This window comes from Macrobrachium rosenbergii, chromosome 17 (genome assembly GCF_040412425.1).
Source record: "Macrobrachium rosenbergii isolate ZJJX-2024 chromosome 17, ASM4041242v1, whole genome shotgun sequence".
Classification (NCBI taxonomy): Eukaryota; Metazoa; Arthropoda; class Malacostraca; order Decapoda; family Palaemonidae; genus Macrobrachium; species Macrobrachium rosenbergii.
The window spans coordinates 17221677-17227099 of NC_089757.1; the positions used below are offsets into that span (position 1 = coordinate 17221677).

General features: G+C 37.4%; 1 pseudogene; it reads right to left on the reverse strand.

The window, feature by feature from the left end:
- Positions 1-5205, reverse strand: part of LOC136847583 (lachesin-like) — a 119411-nt pseudogene extending 114206 nt beyond the window's left edge.
- Between the last annotated feature and the right edge of the window lie 218 nt (positions 5206-5423).

A 5423-nucleotide genomic window follows, 5' to 3' on the forward strand; every position in this document is an offset into this window, starting at 1 on the left:
ACTTATATCTTCGTAGACCGGACTGATTTGCTTTGGTAGAATATTTCACTAGTATTCAAATAAACCTAGCAGAGACTCATTATAACTTCACTTATTCCTCTAAAGCTATCTGGAGAAATTCTCAACTTCTCTGTGACTCAGAATGCGTCAACGCACAGGCAGACTTCAGTAATTTGAAAATAACTGAAACTGCAATGGCAAGAAATCAAATAAAATATGCACAAAATTCTTATGGTATAGCCTCGCTCGCTTGGTATTAACCTTACTGCAACGACTTTGGGGCTTTACAAAGACCCACTGGCGCCAACACCAGACAGCTAAGAACTGTTGCACGTTTTAGTACACTTTTTTTTTTATTAATTTACAAGGCAGTGGTGCTGGCCTCTACGCTTTTATATGCTAGCTGGGAGCGTTAACCAGTACCTTAAAAAAAAAACAAGGCGTGGATGTTAAGCTATCCACCAAACCTTCCTCCGTTATACAGGCTTAGGGTCATCATGACGACAATGACTCTAGCTAGATCTCATTCTGCTTGCACTGGTCAGCTTTTTCATATTAATTAAACCTATATGTGTACTTTTGTTGCGTAAGGAACTGAGATTCCAACGCCATGTTTAACTCTGGCTTGACGGAGGCATGAAAACAGGATAAAAAAAATGGTAGTCAAAAACAGACACTCATCCTGCCCTAAACATTGAATCATAATCATGACGTCATCAAGAACTCTGTAATGTGAAACAACTCACAACATTGTATGTTATTCATATTGATATAAAACTGACACTGTCAGAAATTTAGTTAAGCAAAAGACCAAAAAAACAGTTCTCAAAATCACACACACACACACACACACACACAGAGAGAGAGAGAGAGAGAGAGAGAGAGAGAGAGAGAGAGAGATTTACTGAACTGAAAATGTTAGAATAAAATCCCAGTAATTATCACTTTTTAATTAACTGATGTGCTGAGGGATATAAGTCTATCGTGCATATTTTTTAATTTAAAAAACAAGTGTGTATATATATATGTATATTATATATATGTATATATACATACACACACATTTGTCGCGTATACGCGTGTGATTCTTTTTATATTTAGCAATATTAAGACCCAAATGTCGTTTAATATCGATTTCAATATACCTTGGGAATAACTTACACTTAAAAAGGAATCATATGTGCTTATGGGTCTGCCAGGATTCTAAGCGTGGCCTGATTCAGAAGCAAGAATAGACAGTGACTTTGACCACCCGGAAATTATATATATATATATATATATATATATATATATATATATATATATATGTGTGTGTGTGTGTGTGTGTGTGTGTGTGTGTGTGTATCATGAAAAGTTAACATAAGTCTTTTTAGCCCAGTAATATAACTGCCAACTTAAGTTTTGTTTACTTTATTGCCGCTAAATGAAGGTTGGGGCTGTTCTTTTTTCCCCACCGCCAGGTGTTTCGCTTGTTACTGGTAACACACCCATGTGGGATAATTTTCTCTTTTATTTTCATTTTTTGAGTCGTTGGGTGCTTCAGCGGAGGTTTGGGGTATATGGGATCTAAGTCTCTTAAGTGGAGTTCCATCCCAGTTGTCAGAGCGAGAGGTCTCTGCATTTTTGAGCCTTGCCGTTGCCTGCCCCTTGGGTCTGCTTGGCGGCAGGTGCATAAAGTATCACAGCTTGATTCAGCTTTGCTACTGCCTGCTTCCTGTGGGTGTTCTGCGGCAGGACAACGCTCAGCGATTCGTCGTCTGTGTCTGCCCTTTTGAGTCCTGTGCCGCGTGAGGGCAGTCATCACTTACAGTGCAAGTTTCCATCACGGCGTTCACCTCCGCTGCAGCTTTCTCCGGACCTCTTTGCTGTCGTGAAGCGTTACGGCGCCCGTAGGGAGAACTTATCTCCGGTAAGCGTAATTATTGATAGTGTTTTGCGTAATTATTGATAGTGTTTTTTTTATAGTATTGACGCTGTGGACACTGGAACTGTTGGTGGCAGAACCAACTTCAAGTGTAATCTGTGATGATCGTACGGAGACTTACCTCCAGTAAGCGCATATAATGGCCGTTATTTTGATCGACGTTTGACGCTCTGGTGTTATAGACGCTTCGAGCTGCTGATAGTAATCGGCAGAATCATCTTCGAGTATAATCTGCGGTGTTGGGTTTCTATATAAGCGTTTTAGCTAAATTCATATAATTACTGTATGTTAGGTTTAGGTATTTGAATGTTGTAAAGAGGATTAAGGATTATTTTTCCCATCTTTGCCTTCTACTGTCGTATGTTTGTGTTGTTTTTCGGCACCGTGAGCTTGTTGTTTTCTTTCTCCCTATGTGGCTTCCCCTCTTCCTGTCAGTGTACGTGTTAGCGTAGTCGAATGGAATTTTTTTTTTTTTTTTTGTAGTTGAGTGCAGTTTCTAGCCCCCAACCATCATTTACGGCTATCTTTAATTCAGTAATAAACATTGTTACTTTTATGAGGTTTTGTCTTTTCTTATTCCTCTTTGATTCCAAGCCCTTTTGAGTCTAATTGATTCTTTTGAAAAATCTGCCTATAAGAGTAAATTCTAGGGAAGAGTAAATCCTAGTTGTTGTTGCTTTTTTGGTATTTTACAACCTGGATCTGGTATATATGTATTAATTTTGAGGGAGATTTGTGTAAGAGGATACCCTACGGCTGGTCTAAGGCTCTGAAAATGATAATTTACAGAAAGCTTGATAAGCATAATAGTTCTGGTAATTTATAGCGAGGAGGAGGCTACTAACAAATATATATATATATATATATATATATATATATATATATATATATACATGTATATATATATATATATATATATATATATATATAAACACACACACTTTTGGGTTCACCCTTTTATTCTTATGCGGTCACGCTGTCTGTCTTCTGACAGTCACCCATCCAGATACTGACTACAACCAATGTTGCTTAGCTTCACATCGAAAAACCAGCGACTTGGTTTTATCATCTCGTGGACGTGATACCAGCCACGGGAGCTGGAGGTCCGAGTTGTAATTAAGGTTGTATCTCTCTTGACCAAAGCAGCAAACTGAGTATTAAATAAGTGGCGAATGTGGCTGGTCGTCACCTGGTTAGGCTAGCAACTTTATTACAAGTAATTGCTGACAACTCGAAAGGTAACGCATAGGTAGGTACGTCACACTACAGCAAAGCATGCCACAGACTGTCAGACAAGTCTGCAGCCTACTTGAAATTTTCATGGGCCACAGTCCGAGACAAATCAATTCGGATGTTTAAAAAAAAATTTTCAGATCTCACTGTCACAAACACCCAGTCCACACGACTTACTTCAGCGTTAGATATGTCTGTGAAGAAAGATGACTTCCCCCACTGCGACAGCTTTGTCTGCCGTTCTTTGTACTGCCATGCTAAAGTAGTGAGAAACGAAAGCCCCCCCAAATCTTTATCAAAGATTCAAAGAAACGGTGCTTGAAACATGAGGACACTGGTTTGTAGGTTGCTCAGACCCATGTCAATGACTTAGTGATTAATAGGGATGAGTGTTTCATACCCCTATTCCAGCATCTGCCTGAGACTCATTTTCCACGGACGGTCGCTGACGCCTTTCCAATCTGTTTGTAAGATGTCTCCGATAAGATTATCGAAGCGTTAGTGACACTAACACGTTCCTCCACAGCTTTTTTAATCTCAGATAAAGAGACAGGGGCTGGACCCATGTATATCGCTAAATACATATACATATTCATGTATATATAGATGTATATATACATGTATAAATGAACATAAATACACAAATATGTACATATATATATATATATATATATATATATATATATATATATATATATATATATTATATATTCTCAAATATTAGGCCACAACTAGACTTTAATATCGAAATCAGTTTATCTTGGGAACAAGTCCCACCCAAGGGGAATTATACATGATAAGTACATGTTCCTGACCAAGATTCGAACCTACACATTTAGGTTTTGATACAAGGCATACAATTGACATATCAGTCAACTGACCTCTATATCACAACCAAAAGGCATAGGTTCGAATCCTGGTCGAGGTACATGAACCTCTCATTCATAATTCCTTTTGGGTGCAATATATTACTATAGTAAAGTGAAATCGATATTAAGGGGTATTTGTGGCATGACACTGAGAATTCAGAAAATAAGTCATGGTTGAATTAGTGATATAACAATATATATACAGGTATAAACACACACACACATATATATAAGCATATATATAAATATATATATATGTATATACAGTATATATATATATATCTATGTGTGTGTATGTGTAAGATTGTGTGTCTGTTCGTGAGAATGTGCTTAGCGAGATAAATAACTAGTTTCATGAAATTTTTTACCTCATAACCATCCAAGAAGGAAGCAATCTAGTGCAGGATAACATTACATTTCTTAGGAGCAAATCCTCTTTTGTTTGGAGATTTGCTGCCTTAGAAGCGAAATGAAACCAACTCCAGCATTAATAACCTCCAAGAGACTTGTAAAGTCACAACCAAGAAAGGTTAATAAAGGAGAATAAAGCTAAACAGGTTATGGCGATGGAATTAAACTTCATCCGTAGTCTAGTCTTGCCTGCGGTTCTCTCAGAGATATTTGTGCATCTGAATTTACGTGCTTCCTATGCTTGCAACAATGAATTTATCTTACTAGTCCGATTCATTGGATGGAATGTCTTTGTTTTATTTGCAATGATGCTTTCATATCTACGTTTTATACAATAATAACAATAAGGGGACATTGGAGAATTGATGAAGAAACCTGATCACGCTAAAAACATTTTTTGCAGATATTTACTCTAATAAAAAATCAATACGTTTCGCAAGAATTTAGTTTCCCCCTCTTTATATAATAATAAAAATAATAATAATAATCAAAGAGCTGTAACAACAAATCTCTGACCTGGGAAATCCTGAATATCTGAGCGCCACGCATTATTACGTTAATGATAATGAAACAATAAAAATACCAGTAACAAAACGTGTGTTGGGACTAATTCCCTCACCTGGTAAGTCCCAAGATTCTTGACGGAGCACTTAAACGCGGCGTTCCTCCCGACGACGACAGTGGCGTTGTTCACGTGTTCGGTGAATTCGGGCAACGGTCCCGATGAAGCTCTTTTCCACATGCTGTGGAAACCATGGTCTCCGCTGCCTCGCGTGGCAGATACCATGCGGCCTGTTGAAGGAAAATACTAGAATGAGTCCAAAATTAGCCAGAATTATTAACAAAAATAATTTGCATAGGTGATTACAACAGTTAAAAATTACAGCACCTACAATCATATACTCGTACACATATATACATTATACATAATGCATACATACATACATACATACATACATACATACATACATACATAAATTTATATA